Genomic DNA, 25945 nt, shown 5'->3' on the forward strand with positions numbered 1-25945 from the left:
GGAGAAAGGATAAAAATGTTTCCTATCATTATCATTTCTGTTACTCTCTTGCCCCACATTCTTCTTTTCATGTCTTCCTCCATCCCTCTAAATTTTCTTTCATTCTCAGTAATGTATAAATGTGCATTTTCATTCTTAGAAATTGTATAAAAAGTTACCTCCAACCTACAGGGTTTCTGAAACATGTTCTACAGTCCTGTTGAACCAGTTTTCTTGAAGTTTATACATAAAGGACTACTAGTACACAATAATGAAAATCCCAACACATTGGCCAGTACGGGTTCTTACAAAATGGAAGCAAAATCCTGCAATTCTAAGAAATGAGGAATGATTGAGTTCAAGTGCTGTAGTGGGTGAACCTTAGCTTCATTCATCACAAAACCCACACTCTAGTTTCATTTTTGCCTCTCAGAGGTGAGTTGACCACAGGAAATCCAGCTAACCTCCCTTTGATGTTCAAACTAGACAGAGTGACAAAGACAAAATAATAAAGTTGAGGTGCTTCTGGACAACACTATAGATTCCATATATTCATTTGTCTATTGAAAGCTTACAAAATGAGAAGTATAGTGAATAAGACAAAAGTTATGACCCTTAAGAAGCTTACATAATAATATCTACTTAAGGTTTGGGCAGAAACTCAAATGCCTTCAATGGCCAATAAAATAAAAGAATACTTTTGTATTGATATGAGTGATGGAGACTGACTCTGCAAGTCTTGCCCAAAGGTATTCTGTAGTCTATATTTTAAAGACACATATGTAGTTAAATTAAAATACAAGACACTGAGTGCAATAAAGTACACAGAAATTCATAAAGAATAGAAAATGATTTGTTCTACTCAGAGTGGGGTGGTAAGGGTATAAAGTAAGTTTCTAAGATAATGTGATGCCTCAAGAGGATTTTGAGAGACCAGAAGATTCCCAGGAAGTTAAAAAAAAAAAAAAGTATCTGAGGCAAAGGAAATACCATGTGTATGATGGGATCTACAAGATTTGAAGTGATGGAAATCCAGAGAGAATTAAGGAATAAATGAGACAGAGGGGGACAAGGGCCAATTAATGGAGGATCTATTGATACCACCTCTAGGCATGGAGGACAGAGGGGATATAAACAGGGAAATGAGAGAACCTGTTGTGTGGACAGATTTGAAAAGCCTAAGACTACAAGTAAAAGTGCTCTTAGAAGAAATGGCAACATTACAGAGAAGAGGTGATGAGACCCTAAATGAAGGGACTGTGGAGATGGAAGATCTGAACTATTAAGGAAGGAAGCTTATGAAATTTAGTGGTTTAACAAATTTATGAGTTAACCTGTGCGGCAATCAAGAGAGCCATGATGATCAAGGAGGCAGAGAGAGAACAAGATCACAGTGTCATAAAAGTCAATAAAAGACAACTGTCTGATATTAATAGACTCTACAATGTTCACAAAAGATTACTGGAAATTGTGGAGGGACAAACTTATTTTTCTCTTTGAAAAATAAACTATGTAGCAAACTTCTAAAATTAAATTGCTTTACTATGTTTTATTCATATAAGCATCAGCTACCATGTTATCACTACACCAGAAAGCAAGTCAAAAGAATTTAATGTTAATATGAAGAGCAATTACATAAGTATCCTAATGTTCACTAAAGGTGGTTGAATTTTCCCAACATCAATCATCATTTCCAAAGGTGAGTTATTAAAAGAAGACCAATCAGGTATGTGGCCTGTCTGATTATAATATTCCTTTGAGAAAGTATGGCTCCCAAGTATGTCTTGCAGTGCTCCCAAAATAGCTCCTTCCAAACAGGTCACACAATTAGCGTTGGCAGGTAGAATATGAATTATATTGGAGCCAAATGTTTTTATTTATACTTTATATATATTATTTGTATGTATTTTAATATATGGTTTATATATTTTAAATATATATAGGTTTTTCTACCAATCTTATTTCTGCAAGCAATCTATGTTGAAATCCTAGCAACACTGACATGCCACCTATGACTACCAAATACTTTGCTATCAATAGTTGCTTCTTGGTGTCTGTTAGGCACTGCATAAAGGAATTTACTCTCAGAGTAGCAACTGACTTTTTTTCATTATCTTGTTTGAAAAGAATATCTAAAACCAAATCACTGATCCAAGGATAGGTAAAAACACCTCGCCATCTAAAAGGTAGTCAGCCTCAGGGGAGGGCACTGAAGAGGGTTGTGAGCATCATCCCCATGAACAATATTAAATTTTGATGCTTTGATATTCAGTCCACTGACAAAGCAAGGCCCATTTGAATGTCCTCTAAGATACCCTTCTGGAATTATATCACAGAGGGAAGGCTCTGTTCCTTATCAACACCTATGTCAACAGTACACTGTTCCAACAGTTGAGTTTCCAACTTTTTGTGAAGAGCTTTTTCTCATAGGTGGAGTGCTCCCTAACAATTTAGTACTGGGATTCCTTCACAAATAGGTAACATCAAGCTTTCCCTATAAATGTAATTCAGGACCATGGCAGAGTTTATTCCCAAGTATCAGAAGAGCCATTTGATATCTTGGAACAAGCAAGACAGGTGAAACATTGAAATAGCAAGGACATATACTAATTTGACAACTAGGTGGTCTCTGGAATTCACCAATGGGATTCATGGATGAATTCCTTTAGGTAGGAATATAATTCTACTGTACTGATATTATATCAAACAATTTTGATAGGCATAGGTATGCTAGCTTTTTATTTTTTTTTTAAAGATTTGTTTATTTTTATACAAGAACCAGGGTACAGGCCAGATGCATGGGAGGGTGAGAAGATTCACCGGAGACAGAGAGGGGAACAGAACAGGCAGACTGAAGAAATACACTGATGAGAGGAGCAGCGGGCAAGACAAGAGAAGTCTGCTTCGCCATGTGGGATTCTTGCCGGTTGGCGGAGATCAAACCCGCGCTGCAGAGCCTGCAGACAGCTTCACAGTGCAGTGCTCAACCATCTGCACCACCAGGGAGGCCCGGTATGCTAGCTTTTAAAATCACACTAGGAATTATGTGTCTTGGACCAGTTTCTCCAGCAAATCCTACTCAGTAAAGATTTCTCTCCCACATCTATCATCACCACTATTTTCTCCCTGCTACTACCCAGGTCCTTGTGCAGAGGCACTGTGGTGAGGAGGTGGGCGAGCAGGAGGTTAGGGATGTAGGAGGTGGAAGGCAGGCAGTAGTCCATTTTAAATGGAGCACAATGCATGACATGTTATGGAAAGGTCAAGCAAGGTCAAAGCAGAAATTTATTTTAGGTATGACGTATAAAGCTTTTACACGTTTTGGTAAAAGCAGTTTAAGTAGTTTTTGTTTTTGTTTTTGTTTTAAAATATTTATTCATGCATTCAAGAACCAGGATACAGGCCAGATGCGCGGGAGGGTGAGAGGATTCACCAGAGACAGAGTCGGGAAAAGAACAGGCAGTTTGACTGAAATACACAGCTGAGGGGAGCAGCGGGTGAGACAGGAGAGGTCTGCCTTTGCCATGTGGGATTCTTGCAGGCCGGCTGGGATCGAACCCACACTGCAGAGGCTGTGGACAGCTTCACAGCACTACGCTCAACCGCCTGCGCCACCAGGGGAGGCCCAGTGTAAGTAGCTTTAATGGATGGTAGGCCTTACCCAAAAAAAGGGAAATATATCTCAGAAAAGGCATAAGTAAATAGAGGCTGCAGTAGAGACCAGTCTACCGGCCCTGTAAGGGAGATGAAGGAAGGAGAGAGGAAAAGGCCTGATCTGATGACTCTCGTTTCACCACCTAGACATACTTGCTTCCTCTTTTCAGTGACAGCTGCTTTATAATTATTAATTAATCTTCCATCACTCAGAATCTTCTTAGATAAGGATCAACATTCCTAAACCACCAAATAGACACATGATCCAGGTCTGGTCAATCAGAAGATTTCATTCCCTTGGTTACAGCAACTGATTCGGTGACGAGCCTATAACCCAAACCAGACCACAGAAATACCATTCCCTGGGATTTTTAAATATATGTATGTTTGTGTGTGTGCATGTATGAATACATATATACATATATGTGTATATATACACACACATATGTTTTTGACTTGTTTTTGTATGAGTTGAGATTGGTTTTGTTTGCTTGCTTGGCTTTAGAGTTTTTTGGTTCCTTTCCTCTGGAATTATTAAGTTTATAGGATGTGAGCCTGAAGATGCTAGAAACCACCAGATGCAGAAGACCTCCCTGGATACAAGGCCAAAAAAGAGGGAGATAAAACAGAGATGAAAAGGGCATAGGGCACTATGGGAAGCTATGTGGAGCTTCCTCAAAACACTAAAAATGGACTTGGGCCTCCCCGGTGGTGCAGCAGGTTGAGCGCAGCACTCTGAAGCTGTCTGCAGCCTCTGCAGTGCGGGTTTCAATTCCTGGCCAGCCAAGGAGATACCCACATGGCGCAGGAGTCCTCTCCTGTCTCCCCTGCTGCTCCCCTCAGCAGTGTTTTCGGTCTGTCTGTCTGTTCTGCTCCCCGCTCTGTCTCTGGTAAATCCTCTCACCCTCCCATGCTTCTGGCCTATACCCCAGTTCTTGTATAAATAAATCTTAAAAAAAAAAGAAGGGGGGACTCCCTGGTAGCGCAAGGGGTTAAAACGCAACCTATGAAGCTATCCACAGCCACTGGAGCATAAGTTTGATCCCCAGCCAGGGAGCTACCCACATGGTGCAGCAGACCTCTCTTAACTCGCCCACTGCTCCCCTCAGCAGTCTATTTCAGTAGATCTGCCTGTTCTGTTCCCCACTCTGTCTCTGGTGAATCCTCTCACCACCCACACCTCTGGCCTGTACCCCTGTTCTTGTATGCATAAATAAATAATTTTTTTAAAAAAATACCTATAATATTTAAAAATAAAAAAATAAAAATGGACCTACCACATAACCCAGTGATTTCACTCTGAGGAATATACCCAAAGGATGCAAAAACAGTAATCCAAAAGGAAACCTGCACTCCTATGTTTATTGTATCACTATTTACAATAGTCAAAATATGAAAACAACCTAAATACCCCAAAACAGATGAGTGGATCAAGATGTGGTATATATACACAATGGAATACTACTCAGCCATCAAAAAGATAAACTTATGACATTTACAGCAACATGGATGGAACTGGAAGGATTGATGCTAAGCAAAATGTCAGAAGAAGAAAGAAATAGGAAAATAAAGGCACAGGAGGAGAGGAGAGACTAAATTCTAATGGCAGCATTAAAGCACCCAGTTTGCCATACTCATACTTTTCTATAACATGAGCCAATAGATCCTTTTCACTTAAATCATTGAAAGTGGCTTTCTCTCTTCTAGCCTAAAATGCCTTTTTTGAAAAAGCAGGTGGAGAGATATTGGAAACAAATCAGTTCAAGTGCAGACTTGCCTGGGGCCACAGATCTGTCCACAGATCTCCAAATTGGCCTCACCCCCACTCCCACTCATTTAACTAGTTGTTTAGGGGCCTTATCATCCAGTTCCCCCAGGGGACTGATTCACTGAGGATAAATACTGAGGAAACTTGCAGAATTTCCGCAGTTTGACCCTGGAACACCATTGTGTTGTTGATGGATCAAGGTTTCCAGGAACCAGTCATGAAGAACAGTTAAAGTACAGAATTCCTAGAATTCTTAGAGCATGGGCCATGTACTGCTGCTGTTCTACAGGAATGCAGCACCAGGCCACCACTTTTTGCCAAAATAAGAAAACATTTGAAGTGCAAATAACATAAGAAAGGGAATGGCAAACCCCTGCCACTCCACATTTAAAGCTATATTAGGGTTAGTTTCTATGCACAATTGCAAATGCTATGCAAGTGTTCAAGGCCAGGGGCAGCAACATGTTGTAGTTATGTGAACAGCACCACTTGGGGTTGTGCCCTATTCAACATGCACTGCCATGTCCAGTGATTCTGGCAGATACTCACTAATTAATTCGTTAACCTTATCATCCCTGGATCCTAGAATACAGACAGACTATACTTCTGTATAAACTACAGAACAGGGTGAGAAAAAGGCAGCAGTCATTTGCAACAACTCTGAAAGCAAGCACCTTTTCAGCTGAATTTCAGTTCTTCAGAAATGAGTCAGCTGAAGTACCTATGTGAAACTACCTTGTCCAAATCCTCTGAGTTGAGTACAGGTCAGGGTTCATGGCCAAGTTAACTCAACAGTCCATCCTACTCTGAACCTTTGCACATTCTCTTTGCCAAGAGGACTGAATTGAGTAAACACTGAATAAAACAGCTGTTCCTTAAGAAAGCACCTGGATTTTTGACAATAGTGTTATTTACCCCACTTATATTAAATTATAACCAGGTAGACCAAATTTAAATGTGGGGCAGAGTCAGAGTTTAAGGACTTAAACACTCAGAATTCCATAGTGCCCCTTTCTTTTCCAGATAAGGGACACAACAAAATAGATTCAGAGAGCCAGCTTATTTACAAGTTCTGATGAGAACTGCCAGATGTCTTTCCAAGGTCTGATATTGAAGACACCTTTCATGAGGTGAGCAGTGTCCAGTGAGGCCTGGATACAAGTATTTTCTCATCAATTGCCTGTGGGAAGTACAGTGAGATTATATCTAGTTTCAAGCAGAGGAAGGCCTCAAATACCAAGCAATCAACCCCAAGTCTCAAGACAACATTCTGACTCATATAGATGAAGAAACAAAGCAAACAACATCAAAAAATCCAACCCTTAGGTTGTGACAACAGAATGGTCATTACTAGAGAATAAACGGAATGTGTGGCTTTGTAAAATGGCTTAGGGGACAATTCCATGGTGGTTGATGGGAACTAGACCTTCCATGGTGACCATAATATAGTGTTTATAGATGCTGAAATACAGAGCTGCATGCCTGAAGTTTATACTGTGTTATAAACCAGAATGACCTCAATTAAAAAAAAAGTCAGTGAAATAATAAATATGTTTTTGAAAGAGAAATTATATTATCCAACATACGCTTTTAAATACCACAGAGAAAATATAATCTAATAAGGGATATTAGTGGACCTATAAAGAGTTGAGCAGTTGAGTGGTCAAGGGTTTGTAAACAAAATGAAGTCTTTTGAGTGTTTGTGTAAGTACGGTTGATACAAGGAAATTCTCAAAGGTCTATGAGAGGGAAATGAGGGCTAAAAGCAACTAGAATAAAGTATGAGAAAATGTGTAAATGTTGTCAATTATTGGAAGCTATCACTATCTCTGATTGGAGTCCTAAACAAGAACTAGCTAAAATATAGGTACAAAATCTCCACTCTCCAATAACCAGAAAAACAAGGATCCTTCTGGGGCAATAAAAACTGGCTCTATGACCCTCAGTAGCAACAGAGAGCCAACAAGCCTGTCAGGTCGTCAAAGAACCAAACCCTAATGTGTAAGGGATGTGCTTTGTTTTTCCAACTTCAGGGCCCAAGCAGTTCACAGCAGCTGGAGCCAGTCCAAGCAGCATGAAGGACGGGGAAAGGCCGTGCATTTCATTTTTACAGACCAAATGAATTCAATAATTTATCATCTGTGTGATGGAGAAAGTACCAATAAAACATGATTATAAATCTTCACCTCTTCCAAGAGCAAGGAAAGAATGCAAGAAGGCTAAAAGGAAAATGCCAAGTTTTGTGAACCTAACAAATTCTTTTTTATGTTCCAAAATACAAAAATCATATGCTGCTGTTGATTTGTCAATTAAATGTCCTTGAAGATGCTGAATTAAAAGTAGGGAAAATTGGTGAGGAAGAGGGTAGAAGAATTGAGCATATCTGGGAAGTCTACTGAATGAAATCTTCCTGAGATAGTCTTTGGTAAGAGTCTTTGGTAAGAGTGAGACATTTTATCTGCTATTTCTTGTTAACATATAGAGCTGCATCACCATATCATATTTTAGCCCCTCATCCCAGGAAGATTTTCCCACAGATGAAGAAAAATAAATTACATGTATGAGGTAGAGGATGGGGTTCACATTATTAATGGCTGTAAGAAATAAAACTCAAAGTAATAGAACATCATTGATACTGACTTTCACCAGAATCAATTTCTAGGTTTGCTCCCATTTACATATTAATGGCCTTTTGCCCCTAAGAGATATTTTCATTGTAAAATTGTTTTCCTTTCTCAAGAAAACTTTGTGGTCCTTGGTTCTCTCAGAAGCATCCCTACCAGTTACCTTAAAAGGCTAATGTAAATCAGACTTCTGACAAGCCTCTACACTGCTCCCTGAAAATGGGGAAGCCAGTGACAATGTGAGGATTATAGCCTGCACCTAACCATGACTAGAGACACTCCTTTTCCAACCTTATCAATGTCCAATCGAGGCCAATGCAAACAGGTGGCGATTACATATTCACAACAGCTAACATTTATAAAGTGCTTACTGTGTGCTAGGTGCTCTAAGGAATCTCCCAAAGACCCTGTATTTTAGGTACTTTTATTGCCACACTTTACAAGTGAGAACGTTGAGAAAAAGGAGGCTTTAGTAACTTGCCCAAGGCCACACAATTAGTGTAAACTGAGATATAATAAAAAGCCAATGGGGCACTGATTTTTTTTTTTTTAACTCCTTTTTGGAGAAGGAATAGGAACCTCCAAGAAGTCAAGCGCCGACCCAAATTCACACTGTTGTAAGCAGCAAAGTCAGAATCAAATCCAGGCCAGTGCTTTCCCCACAAGTCTTTATAGGTCAACAACACATTACAATCCTATATGAAACTTCTTTGCATATTTTTACTTAGAGGAAATGGAAGACCATTCATTTAGACAGACAAAAAACAAGGGATCCAGAAATAAAATTAACAGGAAATAAAAATGTCCTCCAGTTTTCATGTTCTCTCCATATGTGAAAGATTAATACAGATGACTAATGTGCTTGGTTGCTTCAAGCTTCACTGGCAAAAGCAAACAAATTAGAAGAGTCATACACACTCAAAATGCCAACAGCACAGAAAAGCAGTTGATAATACATATCAATGTCCTGACAAAAACAAATGAATTTCAGTTTACTTCATTTAAGTTCAGTTAAGGGTGAAATATATTGGCTCTATATTTCTTATAAATGAACTATTTACCTTGGCAAATACTGAAAGATAACTACTCATTTTCTGATGCATGTCATTTGCAAAAAAAAAAAAAAAAATGCATTCATCCCTCCATAATAAGGCATTTACACTAACATCAAGTGTTTATAATCACGGAAAATGATGAGGGCAGAATGGTTTTTAAGCTTAAAGTTTGAATGAAATCAGGGCTTAGACAAAGAACTCGTTCTTGGTTTGTGAAACAGTCAAATTTTGCTGTCAGCATCTCTCCAGTTTACCTACCTCCCCTGCCTCCAGGTTTGTTTCAAAGGACCTATGAACTATTCCACTGATTTTTGTGAGCAGCTCTACCCTATGACTATGAACACTGACTCCTTGGAAAGTTCAATGTGGTTCTCTCTTTTCATACAACAAACATTGACTTTTCTCCCTGAAGCTGAGAGAATGCCAGGCATATTTTTGAAAGGGAAGTATAACTATGCAAGAGTGAAAATACTGCTAAATATTCCCCCCAAATCCATTTGCCTTTCTATATGTTTGTACTATGGCTACCCTGCCCAGCTAGAGAACGCATAGCACAGCAATCCTTCCACTTATTCGTGGCCATGTGACTAACCTAAACACTGGTCAAGAGGATGTCAGCAGGAGTGAAACATGCAACTCTGTAGTTTCTTCATTTCTTAAAGGTGAGCTTCGTGACTTCTACAGCACTCATGGAATGGGTAAAGGGAAGTAAACAAGCTTTAAATATGAGGATGATGATGGAGAACAAGAAGAGGAAAAAAGCTGAAAAGGAGGTGCACCACAAGACCAGAAACCTTGCTCACAAGGAGGTGGGGGTAGAAGAAGTTAGCATAGCCATTGACACAGCTATGGAAACTAAGACCCTCAGGCTCAGATGACAGTTATGGAAACTAAGATCCTTAGGCACAGATGACACAGTTGCACAGTTGCGGAAACTAGTGTCCTTAAGCAAGGACACCTAAATTACAAAGCATGACATCCAACCAGGTATCTGAGGGCACATCCAAGAGTAAAGATATGGAGATTAAGCCCATCCTAGGTCCCTTTCAGATTCTTCATAGTTACCCAAAATTAGCAACCAACTGACAGCTCACAAGGAGTGAGCCCCTCCCAAACAGAAGACTGTATCTGTCCAGTGTCTGCCCACCTGTGACTGCAGGTGCCTCTTTTCACCAACCCTCCCCTTCTGCAGGGCAGCAGCCTTTCTGCCTGCCTGTGACCTGTTCCATGCTGGGATTTAGCTTCACTGACCTCCCTCAGCAGAGGCAGCTCTCCTCAAGGCCACCCACTTGCAGCCATGCAGGCCCCTCTCAGCAAACCTGTTCCTTTCGGGGCAGCTCTTCCTGCTCGCTTGTGTCTATGCAAGTGTACTTTACTTTTCCGTCCTTTTCCCTAATAAACCTGTTCTTTATAACTAGCGTCTCTGTCTCACAGAGAAACTCGCCTGGGATACTCCCCGTGTATTGCTGAAACGGGAGCTCTGGTGACACTTTTCTCAGAGTGAACCCAAGGACCCTGCACTCCAAACCCACAGACTCCAAAACAAAACACCACAACAGAGAAGGATTCAACTTTCGGGATAGCAGCATTTTAAAATCTTTAGCGGTTCTTCAGCCATTTCAGCCCCCACCATGCTGATCTTCCAGAAGGCTACTGGAAGACTCTCCTTGTCCTTCATAGGCCCACAACAGCCTTCTGGAAGACTGGCATTGTGGGGGCAGAAATGGCTAAGCCTGGAATTGCTGAAGATCTGAAAATGCTGAAATCCGCAAGTTGAATCCTGGGGGCTACTTCTGCAGTTCCTTATATTTCTTATCAGGCACCCCCACTGACATTTTGTTTGTAATTCATCTAGGGCTATGAATCCTCCCTAGTACTCCACTCCAGGGGGCACCATCTGTAACAGTCTTTGGCTTAAGAGCCCTGTTATAAAACCAGTATCTTCACTAGTAAGGGGGAGAAAGGGAAGGGAAATGCAAGCAGACCTCCACAGAATGAGCTTCAAGCAATGCTAGCTTAAAAAAAAATTAGAATCTCTCATCAAATGCTCTTTCTTCCCTCATATCAGTTGTATACTAAATTCTGACTGAGTTATACAGTAATCACTTACAACTCAAGGTTACAGCTCTCTGCCATAGCTGTAGTGGTATAGTTCTTGTTAACAACTCAATTATTACAGGAAAAGTAGTACAAACATTTGGGGCTTTAGGACTGAGTCCAGGAGCTACAGACTCAAGGAGTACTAGAGATGAATGTCCAAGTTGCTCTGAGGAGTGCCATACAGGCAAAAGGATCAAGTCTAGGTCTGTTTTATACAAATGAGGTTTTCAGTCAATGCAATTTGGTGGATAGTTTGTCAAATGGTGTCAATGTTGGGCAAGGATTACTGATTTCATTTCACTTTCTTCTTAGCTGTGCCTACCTTAACATCCCCAGGCACCTGAACATGCCTGGAACCTGACCGCAACAGACTTCCAGTTCTTTTTGGTTGTTAACTAGACTTGGGATTGGTCCATGATCATTTTTCTGTATTTTGATCATTTTTCTGTATTTTATCATATCCAAATAGTAAGCCAAAATTATCAGAGGAAAGATAGTGGAGTAGGAACTATCAGGAATCTGTCTCTCCACCTAGACAAGAATGGTACTGTCAGAATTAAGGGATACAGCCAAATCACAACTCTGGAATTTATTAAAGGCTTGCAAATTCCAGAGGAAGATTTTTCCTGTAAATTGCTGTTAATATTGGTCAATTTCCATTGTTAGCACAGTTAGGGTCTCCCATCCTGTACCCCCACAGATGGCAGCTGTGAATGTGTTCCTAGAGCTGCTTGCACACAATTTGTGGAGGCCGGGTGGGAAATTGATCCTATTCTCCAAATATCAGGGATATGTATGCTTTAATCTCTGATTACTACTTCAGATCACAGAGGCACAAAGAGGCATTTGGTCATTGTTGTTCTACCCCCTTCTCATTGTTGGAAACCTCTGCCCCTCAGGCTAAAGAAACTTCCAGGGGACTTAAAAGGCTAGTGCACTTACCATCCACTTTTTTTTTTTTTTTTTCATTTTCCCCTTTTGGGAGGCAGATATTTAAAGACTATGAAATTCAAAAAGCACTATATTTACTGAGAAAATTAACAAGTTACAGCACATATTCAGCAAAAGGCATGAACTCAGAAAATACCTAAACAGGCTTTAATTTTATACCTCAGGCTGATCCTCAGTATAGAGAGTCTATAATAATCAAAACAATAACAACAAAAGCAAACCCTGGGAAGAAGGGAATCTAATTTTCAGAGTTAATACACTATTGGATTCAAATGTACAGTTTTCAACAACAACAAAAAAATCACAAGGCATATAAACAGAGAATACTGTATATTTCAAAGAAAAATATAAATCAATAAAACTGTCCCTGAAAAAGACCTCATGGCTGATTTACTATGCAATGACTTTAAAACAACAACTAATGGAAGATTTGAAGGCAGTGAAGAAAATGTTACATGAACAAAATGGGAAATGTCAATAAAGAGGTAGAACATTCTTATCAATAAAGAAATTTAAAAAACAAAAATTCTAGAGCTGAAAAGTACAATAATTAAAATGAAAGAAATCACTAGTAGGATTCAAAGGAAGATTTGAGTAGGCTGAAGAAAAAAAAATTAGTGAACTTCAAGATAGGGCAGTGGAAATGATCATGTCAGAGTGTGGGAAAAAGAAGTATAGAAGAAAAATAAACAGAGCCTAAGATGTTTTTGAAAACCATCAACAGATCTACATACATATTGGAGAAATGCCAGGAAGAGAACAGAGAAAGAGGCAGAGAGAATATTTTTAAATGGCTGAAAATATCCCAAATTTGAAGATTTTATTATACTAAAGAATTTTAATGAACACCAAGATTCATATGATAGACAAAGAAAGGATCTTGAGCGGCGCAAAAGAGAAGAAATTCTTCATATAGCCTCTTCATATAATCTCAAAAAGGTTATCAACAGATTTCTCATCAACAACTTTGGAGGTCAGGAAACAGTAAGAAATACTAAAAGATGTTTTCAACCAAGTATCTTACATTTGGCAAAACCATCTTTCCAAGGTAAGGCATAAATTAATTCCCAGATAAACAAAGTGGAGGGAGTTCATTACTACTAAACTTGCCCAAGAAGAAATGCTCAAGTAAGTCCTGCAGGTTGAAATGAAAAGATACTACAGAGTAACCACAAGTCATTTGTAGAAATAAAGAACTTAATAATGGTAAATACATGAGCAATTATAAAAGCTAGTGCTACTGTAACAATGGCTCTTGACTTCACTTTTTATTTTCACATGATTTAAGAGACTGATTCATTTCAAAAATACAATTATTAGTCTAAAAGTTAGTATTTTTGTAACTTGTTTATGACACTACATTTCATTTTCTACATAATGCAAGAGACTAATGCACTGAAAAGATATATTAGTAGTCTACATTTCCGGGCACTCAATGTATATAGATGCAGTTTTATGACATTTTAAGCTCTTGCCTCACCCCTTTTGGTTGTCAAGTAACAAATATTTTGTATGTTATTGATAATAAGCTGGTATAAATTCAAGTTAGAATCTTATACTTCAGAATGTTAAATGGTATCCCCAAGGTAATCACAAAGAAAATAATTACAGTAATGGGAAGTTTAACTGTTTTATTGCAATAAAAATCAACTGAACGGAAAACTGGCACTGTACTGAAAGTGAAGAAAAGCAAAATAAATATTCTGGTAAAGAGAGCAAGATGTAAATAGTAAAGAGAGCAAGGTGTTCATGGTATATCACATGAGAGACTTTAAATAAAAAAAATTACAAGAGAAAAAAAGGTAGTATGTATAAATAAAATGTTCACTAGAGCAAAAAGATACAACTATAAATTCTCATGTCCATAATAACAAACCATCAAAATACATGAAGCAAAACTGACAAAAATGAAGGCAGAAGTAGCTCTACAACAATAGTAATCAACACCCCATTCTCAATAATGGATACAAAAACCAAACAAAATATAAAGTACACAATAAACCAACTGAATCTGAGAATACACTAGCCAACAGCAGCACACACATTCTTCTCAAGTGTACATGGGACGTTTTTCAAAGTAGATCTTACATTAGATCATATGTCTCAGCAGCTTAAAAGCTACTATACCTATTTAAAAATGATAGGTATTACACAAAATGTCTTCTCTTACTTTAATAGAATGATGTTAGAAATCAGTAGAAGGCTAAAAATTCATAAATTTCTGGAAATAAATAATTGTGGGAATTGAACACTCTAAGAGTGCCAATGTATCAATGAAAAAAAATCACAAACGATATAAGAAAATATTTTAAAATGAAATGAAAATGAACATACCAAACTTACAGTACACTACAGTGCGGAGGCAAATTTATCACTATAAATGCTTTCTTAAAAAAGAATGAAGGTCTCATATTAACCTAACCTAACTTAAGGTACTAGAAAAAGGGGAACAAAAGAAACCCAAAAGTAAAAGAAAAAGATTCAAGCACCAATAAAATACTAAAGAAAAACAGGGAAAAATGACACTAAAAGTAGTTTCTTTGAGAAGAATGATAAAGTTGACAAAAGTTTTACAAGATGAACTAAGAAAAAAAGACTTCTTACTAAAATCAGAAATGAAAGTGGGGACATTTCTACCAAAAATAAATAAATAAATACTGTGAAGAACTAACTGTATGCCCAAAAAATTGTGTAACTTATATGAAAGGGGCAAATTCCTAGAAACAAAAACTATTAAATCACAAAGAAATAGAAAATATGAAGTGACCTATTAGTAAGGAGTAATCAAAAATCCCTGAACCCGATGGTTTCACTGGTAAATTATAACAAATATTTAAAGAACTACTACTCAGAATTCTGGAAAGATGGTGTAATAGTACACACTCATGGTTCACTGACATAACAAAATAACATCTATCTAAGAGCAACTGTTCTGGAAAAGACCATTGGGCTAGAAGATCAGTATTTTCACAACGGAAAATGCAGAAAAGAACAGAGTATAGGAAAAACTGAAATACAAATTTCAGGTGTGTGCCACCAGGTAACTAAGACCCAAAAAAAGGGAGGGATAGTAGCAATACGGTTTTATTTTTCAAGAGACTGAATGGCTCACTTAGATATCAGGAACCCTAGCACCTGGGAACTGCATAAAAGAGGAAAGCACACATATCCAGGTATAGAAAACAGAGGGGCCGTACTATGTAGAACAGGACTCTAGAGAACAGAATTGAGTAATGGGGGAATAAATGAAGCAACCATATTTGAGGGAGCTGCATTTGGAGAACCTGAAACTCCATTAGAAAGAAAATGGAGGTCTAGTCTCCTGATGAACAGAGATGCCAACAAATGTCTTCTATGGGCTCTCCTTTGGCTGAATGGAACTGGCAAGGGCAACACTATGTTGGTTGAAATTAACTTTAGAGCCAGGGCTGGAGGATGAAACACTATACAACGCTACCATTGAGGTACCTAAGGCCATCAGATAGTCCTTATAACCACTAGTGCAGTGCTCATATAAGGTAGCAACTGGCAGTTTGAGGTGACAACCATTTGGTGTAGGCAGTCTAAGCACCATGCTTTGAGAAAGACTTTGGTAAAACTTGAAAGTGGAATGTGGGCTCCCTGTAGTACCCCTTCAGAAGGGTCACATGTAACAACTCTACATAATTACCTTCTGTGTTCTGTGAATCACCTTTTCCGCCCCTGTCTTTGGTCACTGATGAGATCACAATCAATGACAATGTTTGCTGCCTCTAGTATGCATTTAAGACACACATCCCTGGCAACTAGAGCTTGTTCCTAGGGGAAAACCATTCACAGAAGTTGCTGGGACTTGGCCCAGGTTGTGACTCCCTCCCAAGACCACAAACCTGAGAGAGAAGAGCGATGTCTGCAAGGGAAGGATATTATTTTTAATAACCAGCATCTACAGTTCATGATAAATACCTGCCTCTAATCTACCTGTGACTGGTATTAAGACTGTGACCTCTATGCCATCTGACACCACAGCTTTAAGATCCTATATTCCACTTGTATCTCTCAGAAAAATTCTAGAGGAGAAACTGCTGTGATCAAAACAGAGAAGCAGCTGAGAGGTCAGAATTAGCCTTCATCCCTTGTAATCAGGGAAATGCAAATCAAAACCACAATGAGATACCATCTCACACCACTGAGAATGGCCATATTAAAAAAAAAAAAAAACTAGAAACAACAAATGTTGACAAGGATGTGGAGAAAAAAGGAACTTTACTACACTGCTGGTGGGAGTACAAACTGGTGCAATCACTCTGGAAAGCTTTGCAGAGGTTCCTCAATCTGCTAAAAATGGAGCTTCCATATGATCCAGCAATTCCACTCCTAGGTATCTATCCAAAGTACACAAAAACATTAATTCAAAAGAACACTTGTACTCCTATGTTTATTGCAGCACTATTTACAATAGGTAAGCTAAGGAAATAACCCAAATGCCCAAAAATAGATGAGTGGATCAAGAAGATATGGTACATCTACACAATAGAATATTACTCAGCAATCAAAAAAGATAACCTCATGCCATTTGCAGCAACATGGATGGAGCTGGAAGGGATCATATGCAGTGGAATAAGCTAGAAAGAAAAAGAAAAATACCGGATGGTCTCACTTATAACTAGCTGAACAAGATATTCAAAGTGAGTAACTGTCAATATTATTGGAAAAAGAATCATCATTTATCTCCTTCCACTTGGAAGAACACAATATAATGTATAAAGGTTTTGCACAAAAAAAGTTGAAATGTAAGCTTCTGTATATGACTTCCAACTTATATGAAATACAAAGGAAATATGAAAATTTTAAATGACACTTCAGGGATATAATCAACAAAATCTAGACTGAGAAATTTTATACAACAAACATCTTAGTTTCTTTAGCATATAAATTATGATAAAAAAAATATCAAGCTAACCATGAAGAATTACCTCCTAACACTCAACAACATTTGGATTTAAAGTATAGACTTCAAGTATTAGATATAGTTGATTCCCCCCTCACCCCTGCCATATAAGTTATTTGCATGGGGGTAATAATATAACCTCTTTAGGTTTCTTTACCAATAAAATGGCAATCCTAACAGTATTAATTTCATACAATCTTTTTAAGGATTTAATGTACAGAAAACACTTAGCTCATTGCCTAACTTACGGTACATGTACAATATAAGTTATTTTTTTAAGAAAATATGTGCCAAATGATTAATGACTAGCACTAATCTGTTGAAAATACCAAACATTAACTGTTCTTAGCTGACAATGTTGGCCATGTCATTTATTCAGTATTTAGTGAGCACTGCAACTAGTGCAGGAAGTACAGAAATGAGTAAGATGTGACCTCCACCCTCATATTTTTGCCATTTCAAAAAAGAAACTATGCAATACCAACTAATTAGGGTGTCAAGACCTACTAACAGTTTCTGTGAAGAACTTTCAGTAAGGAAGGCTGCCAAGTGTTTGTGCTTTCATACAGATTGTGATTTAGGGTGGATAATACTTATTGTGGGGCACTGACTCTGAATTACTAAATCATTTCAGAATTACTAACTATTCTTACAGAGATTGGCTATTCTTGCCTGGTTATTTTCTATGCTTTCCACTCCCACCTGTTTTTCCTTTCCATTAACGAGATTTCTTGTCATTTCATATACCTCCTGAGGATCAAAAGACCAGGACACATTCATCTGTAGGACTTGGATGAGGAAGAGAATAAACAAGCTTTTCAGAATGTTAAAAGAATACTTCCTCATTACAGAAGAGACAAGTGACCTACTTAAAAGTTGAGATACAAATGATTAATGCAGTACAGACAGTTCCCACCTTATAAACACGCAATTTACAAATGACCCAAACACACACTGCTGCCCCAGAATTTTGCTGTTGCCATGGGAACCACTGGTGACAAAGGGAGGTGGGGGTGGAGGAAGGATTAAGGTTTTAGGCAATCAGGGGTTCAAAATAAAAGAAATTAAGAATGATTTGTTTTCCCAAGTTCAGTTCAAGTTTGTTCACTGAATTCTGTTTTACTGCCTCAAACTCAACAGGAATTATCTATAGCATTAGCAAGCATGAATTTTTTAAAACATGATACTTGCAATGGAAGTTTTGCAATGATACTCCATTACTATCAGGCTAAATTTTCACTATTGATAGGATTCTTAATGCCAGGATTTTTATCAGAGACAGAGTATTGACCAGACTTCATCAACCATGGAAGGTACTCATCATCCGAGGCACAGTACCCTCAACAAGGAATATTCACTTCTATGTATAACTCACAGCCACAAGTATGCAACCCCAGCCACCATCCATACACTCAATAAAATACAAAAGAACTCCCAGCAGCAAGGCTGAGCATCAACAACCACTTGAGTATCAGCAATATTAGGAGTTTGTGTCATGAAAATCCAGAGCAACGAGGTGGGAAGTAACAGGTTTTAGGATTTTAAATTTTATTATTTATTTATGCATACAAGAACTGGGGTGTAGGCCAGAGGTGCAGGGGGTAAGAGGACTCAGACCCAGAGTTGGGAGCAGATCAGGCAGATCTACTGAAATACACTGCTGGGGGGAGAGGGCAAGCCAGGTGAGGTCTGCTTTGCCATGTGGGTTAGTTCCCTGGCATGGCTGGGATCAAACTCATGTTGCAGTGGCTGGCGACAGCTTGATAGTGCGGAGATTTAACCCTTAGGGAGGCCCAGATTTAGGATTTTATAGAACGATAAAATAACCACTTTGAGAACATGATTTAAACCAGTCCTACAGAGATATCAAGGGCAAACTGACAAAACTAAACATTTCAGAAAGAAAAATCAGTCCAAGCCAGAAAATCTCCTAAAACATACTGTCATGGCCAATTTTTACCTCTGTGTTGATGTCAACTATAAAATAGACGTAATTTTTCAAATTTCAAGTTAGGGTGTATTTATACATAAATTAAGGAAAAAGCTTTCCAAGGAATATTTATACAGTTAATTTTCAGTTCTGAAATGTGTTCACCTGAAAGCAATTTCAAAGACTTTTATAATATGAAATTCTTAATAATTAAAAAATAAAAATACAGACACATAGAAAAAGCATCACCCATTCTCATTCTAGCCAAATTTCATTCATCTGAAGGCAGCTGTGCATATACTTTCAGGTACAATCCACAAATATTCTTACATAAACACACATCTATAGCTCAAACACACACAAAGGTCATATTACACCTTCTGTACTATTTCTATTTTGTATTTAATTTCTATTGTCACTCTTTCCACATTTACAGTGCTTCATTCATTTAAGGTTATATAATAGTTTAATATACAGACAAATCAAATTTAACCAGATATCTGTTAGTAAAAATTGGGGTGACTTTAATTTTCCAACCTTACAGTGTAGCAGTGAACATACATGTATATGTATGTCTTTGCATATTTGTACAAAACATTTCAATTAGGTCAATTCTCAGATGTGGGTATGCTGCATCAAAGGTATTTCCATCATAGCACTGCAAGCATCATCACCATAGTACTGAATGCCATAGGTTGTGATTTACAAAAAATATTTTTAAACACAAATACACAGGGATTACAGACCTCAGTTCACAGGATAGACAAAATCCAAAATAAGATTGTCTAATAGGGGTGCCCCATACCACATCAATGCAACAGGCCACTTGAAGCATTTCTCTGGATTTCCCGGGGGAAAGAGAACTGATATTTGAGAGTAAAGGCATAATAGGTTATTGCCAAGCCCTTGCCTGGACATACTCAATTTCAGTGTATTCTCCTTCTCTTATTTGACTTTTATTTACTTTTCCTTTTGCCAGCCTATGTGCTGTAATAGACATCCTCTGTTGCCACAGACATTACCATGGGAAATTGCCTGTATCCAATATAAGGTGGCTCTGCTAGGACTGACAATTAAAAAACGCCTCATTCCCAAAGCAAGAAGGTAACCCAACCTAGGCAACCATGGTATATCCTGGCCCTTGTCAAAAAAAAAAAGGGTGACACACCCAAGGAGACAATTTTTGAGATTTTACAGTCAGAATTCTTTTCTGAGATTTTACCTATGGACACTGAAAAAGAGCTTGTTCTTATTCTTTGGTATCTCTAAGATGAATAACACACACCTGGGGCTGTCTGCAGCAAAAGCCTCTGCAAAAAAAGTCCTCTGGAAAAAAGTCAACTGATGAGAGAGGGAGGCTTCTCATAGAAGAGAAACTTGATTTGAAAGATAGTTGAAGAAACAGAGAGGGAGGAAAAAACTGATGAATTCATTTGAGCTCCCAGAACTTTCTAACCTCTAGTTACATTAAGCCAATACAGTCTCATTGTGCTTGATATACTCTCAATTGCATTTTTTGTCTCTTACAAACAAGAGTCAGTACTAACACAGCATTATCTCAGGCCCCATCAATCATTATTTCTCCATCTGTGTATTATGTAAAATTATGTAGAATTTTTTCTCAAAAGGATTTTTCAGAATCTTCCCACCACCAGCCAAGAGTGAGTGTATGGGTATGCTTGGTTTTCAATTATAATGCAAGCAGATCCTGTCTTTGGGATTATCTTCTCTTTCTTTTTCCAACATAATAGGTAAAACCTGTTATTCCAGTGGGTATGATAAAAATTTAAGTTTTAGAAATAATTAAGATCTGAAAAAGGAGACAAACATGTAAGTATGTAAATTTTCTATTCTACATCTCATGAAAAGGAATATTATTAATATAAACTATAATTCCTTTCCCTCTTTATTTTTTTATTAGATAATAAATTTTATTGTTATATTCCCCATACAATTGCAGCCCCCCATTCTGACCCCAATCTCCCCTCCCGCCCCTGCCCCCCTAAAAGTGTCTCTGGTTCATAGTTGTTTGTTGATTTTGATTTTCACTTTCTTATAGTTATTCATTTTCCTGGTCCCTTATTTAAGTTTTCTAGATTCCTGCTATGAGTGAGACCATCCGGTATTTTTCTTTTTCTTTTTGGCTTATTTCGCTGAGCATGATCCCTTCCAGCGCCATCCATGTTGCTGCAAATTGCATGTGTTTATCTTTTTTGAATGCTGAGTAATATTCCATGGTATATATGTACCACATCTTCTTGATCCAGTCATCTATTTTTGGGCATTTGGGTTGTTTCCAAAGCTTAGCTATTGTAAACAGTGCTGCTATAAACATAGGGGTGCAGGTGTTCTTTGGAATTGATGTTTCTGTGTCCTTTGGGGAAATACCTAGGAGTGGAATTGCTGGATCATATGGAAGCTCTATGTTTAGTAGGTCCAGAAATCTCCACACAGCTTTCCACAGTGGTTGGACCAGTTTGCACTCCCACCAACAGTGCAGAAGAGTTCTTTTTCTCCACCCTCGCCAACATTTGTTGTTGCTAGTTTTTTTAATATGTGCCATTCTCACTGGTGTAAGATGGTATCTCATGGTAGTTTTGATTTGCATTTCCCTGATGACAAGTGATGTTGAACATTTTTTCATATGCCTGTTGGCCATTCGCATTTCCTCTTCAGAGAAGTTTCTTTTTAGCTCTTCTGCCCATTTTTTGACTGGATTATTTTCTTTGTTGTTGTTGAGTCTCATCAGCTCTTTGCAGATTTTTGTGATCAGTCCTTTATCATTAGTGTTTGGGTGCAAAATGTTCTCCCAGTTGGTGGGGTTTCTCTTTTTTTTGTTATTGTCTCTTTTGCTGTGCAGAAGCTCTTTAATTTGATGTAGTCCCAGCTGTTTATCTTTGCCTTCACTATCACTGCTTTGGGTGATGTGTCTGTAAAGATGTCTTTGATGTGCAAATCACGTAGTGTTTCGCCTATATTTCCTTCTATATATTTTATGGTTTCAGGTCTTATGTCTAGTTCTTTAATCCATTTTGAGTTGATTTTTGTGTATGGTGTGAGGTAGTGGTCAAGCTTCATTCTTTTGCATGTAGCGACCCAGTTTTCCCAGCACCATTTACTGAACAAACTTTCTTTGCTCCAATGCATAGTCTTTGCTCCTTTGTCAAAGATTAGTTGACCATAAATCTGTGGGTTTATTTCTGGATTTTCTATTCGATTCCATTGGTCTGTATGTCTGTTTGTTCCAATACCATGCAGTTTTGATGATTATGGCTTTGTAGTATAGTTTGAAGTCTGGGAGTGTGATGCCTCCATTCCCTTCTTTTTTTTTCAGGAGAGCTTTGGCTATTCGGGGTTTTTTGTGATTCCATATGAATTTCATCAATAATTGTTCTATTTCTTTGAAGAATGACATTGAAATTTTGATTGGAATAGCATTGAATCTGTATATTGCTTTCGGAAGAATGGCCATTTTAATAATGTTTATTCTTCCAATCCACGAGCAGGGAATGTCTCTCCATTTCTTTGTGTCTTCTTCTATTTCTTTTAACAGTGTTTTATAGTTTTCTTTGTATAGGACCTTTACCTCTTTGTTAGATTTATTCCAAATATTTGATTTTTTTGTTTCAATAACAAAAGGGATGGTTTTTTTGATTTCTTCTTCTTCAGATTTATTGTTTGTGTATAGGAAGGCTACTGACTTTTGCGTGTTGATTTTGTATCCTGCCACTTTACTGAACTGATTGATGAGTTGAATTAGCTTTTCTGTGGAGTTTTTGGGGTTCTCTATGTATAAGATCATATCGTCTGCAAATAGTGATAGTTTGACTTCTTCTTTTCCTATTTGGATTCCTTGGATGTCTTTCTCTTGTCTTATTGCTCTGGCTAGGACTTCCAGTATTATATTGAAAAGCAGTGGTGAGAGTGGACATCCTTGTCTTGTGCCAGATCTTAATGGAATTGCTTTCAGCTTTTCACCATTGAGAATGATACTGGCTGTTGGCTTGTCATAGATGGCCTTTATGATGTTGAGGTATGTTCCTTGTATCCCAAGAATTTCAAGGGCTTTTATCATGAATGGGTGTTGCACTTTGTCGAAAGCTTTCTCAGCATCTATTGATATTATCATATGGTTTTTATATTTCTTTTTGTTGATGTGTTGGATAACGTTGATTGATTTTCGGATGTTAAACCATCCTTGTGCCCCTGGAATGAATCCTACTTGGTCGTGGTGAATTATCTTATGGATACATTGTTGGATTCTGATGGCTAAAATTTTATTGAGGATTTTTGCATCAGTGTTCATTAGGGAGATTGGCCTGTAGTTTTCCTTTTTTGTGTTGTCCTTGTTCGGTTTTGGTATTAGTGTAATGTTGGCTTCATAGAACGTGTTTGGTATTGTCCCTTCCTTCTCAATTTTTTGGAAGAGTTTGTGAAGGATAGGCACTAATTCGTCTCTGAATGTTTGGTAGAATTCATTTGTAAATCCATCAGGTCCTGGGCTTTTGTTTTTGGGGAGGTTTTTGATTACCATTTCAATTTCGCTAATTGTAATTGGTCTGTTTAGGTGTTCTATTTCTTCTTTATCTAGCTTTGGGTGATTGTAGAGTTGTAGGAATTTGTCCATCTCCTCTAGATTGTTAAACTTGTTTCCATATAACTGTTCATAGTAGTTACTGATTATTCTTTTGATTTCTGCTGTGTCCGTTGTGATTTCTCCTCTTTCATTGATGATCCTGTTTATTTGTGCTTTCTCCCTTTTTTCCTTTGTGAGCCTGGCTAGGGGTTTGTCTATTTTATTGATTTTTTCAAAGAACCAGCTCTTGGTTTCATTGATCTTTTGGATTGTTTTTTTTTAGTTTCAATTTCATTTATTTCTGCTTTGGTTTTTATTATTTCTTTTCTTCTACTGGTTTTGGGGTTTTTTTGTTGTTCTTTTTCTAGATCTTTGAGCTTCGAGATTAGGTTGTTTCTTTGAGTTCTTTCTTGTTTCTTGATGTGAGCTTCTATTGCTATATATTTTCCTCTTATTACTGCTTTTGCTGCATCCCATACATTTAGGATATTGGTGTCCTCCTTGTCGTTCAATTCAAAAAATTTTTTAATTTCTTCTTTCATCTCCTCATTAGTCCAGTGGTCTTCCAGTAGTATGGTTTTTAATCCCCATGAGGTAGGAAAGTTCCTTGCCTTCTTTTTATGGTTTATTTCTAGTTTGATGCCTTAATGGTCAGAAAAGATGGTTGATATGATTTCAATCTTGGTGTATCTGTTGATGTTTGTCTTGTGCCCCAGTATGTGATCGATCCTGGAGAATGATCCGTGTGCGCTTGAGAAAAATGTGTACTCCGTTTTTTTGGGGTTTAGTGTTCTATAGATGTCTGTTAAGCCCAATTGCTCTAGGTCCTTATTTAGAGCTTTGGTTTCTTTACTTATTTTTTGTCTTGTTGATCTATCCATTGTTGATAGTGGTGTGTTGAAGTCTCCCACTACGTATGTGTTTTCTCTGATGTCTGTTTTCAGAGAGGACAACAGTTGTCTGATATATTTTGGTGCTCCTTCGTTTGGTGAGTATATGTTAATGAGTGTTATTTCTTCTTGAAGTATTGTCCCCTTGATCATAATGTAGTGACCATTGGGGTCTCTTTTTATCTTTTTGAGTTTGAAATCTGTTTTATCTGATATAAGTATAGCTGTTCCTGCTTTCTTTTTTGGTCCATTTGCTTGTAGGATTGTTTTCCATCCTTTAACTTTGAGCCTATTTTTATCTTTTGTAGCTAAATGTGTTTCCTGGAGACAGCAAAAGGTTGGGTTTTGTTTCTTAATCCAGGCTGCAACTCTGTGTCTTTTTATTGAAGAGTTTAGTCCATTTACATTTAGAGTTAATATTGATATGTTAACATCTGTATTTGCCATTGTGTTTGTCTTTCCTTTGATTTTATTTATTTATTCTTTTAATAACTTTTTTTTTTGGCCTTCTTTCATTGTTATTCGTCCCTCTGAGGTTCTGGCTTTAGGACTCCTTGTAGTATTTTTTGGAGTGGGGGTTTAGTTGCAATGAAATTCCGGAGTTTCTGTTTGTCTGGGAAAGTCCATATTCTTTCTTCAAAGAGGAAGGAGAGCTTTGCGGGATAGAGTATTCTTGGTTGGCATCTGTTTTCTTGGAGTCTGTTGACTATGTCCCTCCACTCTCTCCTTGCCCGTAGTGTTTCTTCAGAGAAGTCTGATGTCAGCCTGATTGGCTTTCCTTTGAATGTTATCTGTTTCTTCCCTCTTGCCAGCTTCATTATTTTTTCCTTGTCCTGGATTCTTGGGAGCTTTACTATTATGTGTCTTGCTGTATTTTTCCTTTCGTCGTGGAAGTTTGGTGTTCTTCTTGCTTCTTGTATATCAATTTTCAGCTCCTCCTTCACATTTGGGAAGTTCTCTTCAATTATCTCTTTGAATATTTTCTCTGTTCCTACTTCTCTCTCCTCTCCTTCTGGTATTCCTATAACTCTTATATTTCCTTTCCTCATGGAGTCAGATAGTTCCCGAAGTCTTTCTTCATTCTTTTTCCTTCGTACTTCTCTTTCCTTTTCTGTTTTGGTTCTTTTTATTTCTGTGTCTTCAAGAGTACTTATTCGTTCTTCCATTTCATCAATTCTGCTTTCATTGCTTTTCCCAGAATTCTTTAGTTCTTCCATTAATTCTTTGATCTCCTGCATTTCTTTTACTTCCCTCTTTAGGGACTCAATTTAATTCTTCTGATCGTTGATTATTTTTCCCTTATCATTGTTTTCCTTTATGACTTCTGTCAGTTTTTTAATCACGGCAATTTTAAATTCTCTTTCTGGAAGGCTCAGAAGTTCTTCCAAGTTACTGTCGTTGCAATCTGGGGGCTGGTTTTCTTTTTTGTGGTGTGCTTTTTCTCTGGAGAGTTGCTAGGTTGCGTGTGGTTCTCCTCCTCCCTACTCT

At 37.8% G+C, this 25945-nt stretch overlaps 1 pseudogene; it reads right to left on the reverse strand.

Moving 5' to 3' along the window:
• Positions 1–1610: 1610 nt before the first annotated feature.
• LOC119234646 (actin-related protein 10-like) lies at positions 1611–3203 on the reverse strand (annotated as a pseudogene).
• Positions 3204–25945: the final 22742 nt, after the last annotated feature.

The sequence above is a fragment of the Talpa occidentalis genome, unplaced genomic scaffold (genome assembly GCF_014898055.3).
Source record: "Talpa occidentalis isolate TD23 unplaced genomic scaffold, MPIMG_talOcc4v2.1 talOcc4.8, whole genome shotgun sequence".
Taxonomy (NCBI): Eukaryota; Metazoa; Chordata; class Mammalia; order Eulipotyphla; family Talpidae; genus Talpa; species Talpa occidentalis.